This window comes from Arachis stenosperma, chromosome 6 (assembly GCF_014773155.1).
Source record: "Arachis stenosperma cultivar V10309 chromosome 6, arast.V10309.gnm1.PFL2, whole genome shotgun sequence".
Classification (NCBI taxonomy): domain Eukaryota; kingdom Viridiplantae; phylum Streptophyta; class Magnoliopsida; order Fabales; family Fabaceae; genus Arachis; species Arachis stenosperma.
Genome location: NC_080382.1, coordinates 69,047,145 through 69,047,755, shown reverse-complemented (window position 1 = coordinate 69,047,755; position 611 = coordinate 69,047,145). Strand labels below are relative to the sequence as shown.

At 40.8% G+C, this 611-nt stretch overlaps 1 non-coding gene across 1 annotated transcript; it reads right to left on the bottom strand.

Annotated features, from left to right (window-relative positions):
* Positions 1-275: 275 nt before the first annotated feature.
* Positions 276-383, bottom strand: LOC130937611 (small nucleolar RNA R71). Its single transcript, XR_009068822.1, has one exon. It is a non-coding gene; the product is annotated as a small nucleolar RNA R71 (small nucleolar RNA).
* Between the last annotated feature and the right edge of the window lie 228 nt (positions 384-611).

The window sequence follows — 611 nt, the reverse complement described above, 5'->3', positions numbered from 1 at the left end:
AGCCTCAATTAGTTTCTCTAATGCAACAGAATTGCAAGTTCCATGGACTTCCATTGGAAGATCCTCATCAGTTTTTAGCTGAATTCTTGCAAATCTGTGACACTGTCAAGACTAATGGGGTAGACCCTGAGGTCTACAGACTTATGCTATTCCCTTTTGCTGTAAGAGACAGAGCTAGGACATGGTTGGACTCACAACCTAAAGAAAGCCTGGACTCATGGGAAAAGCTAGTCAATGCCTTCTTAGCAAAGTTCTTTCCACCTCAAAAATTGAGTAAGCTTAGAGTGGAAGTCCAAACCTTCAGACAAAAGGATGGAGAATCCCTCTATGAAGCTTGGGAAAGATACAAACAATTGATCAGAAAATGTCCTTCTGACATGCTTTCTGAATGGAGCATCATAGGTATTTTCTATGATGGTCTCTCTGAACTATCCAAGATGTCTTTGGATAGCTCTGCTGGAGGATCTCTTCATTTGAAGAAGACGCCTACAGAAGCTCAAGAGCTGATTGAAATGGTTGCAAATAACCAATTCATGTACACTTCTGAAAGGAATCCTGTGAACAATGGGACTAATCAGAAGAAAGGAGTTCTTGAGATTGATGCTCTGAAT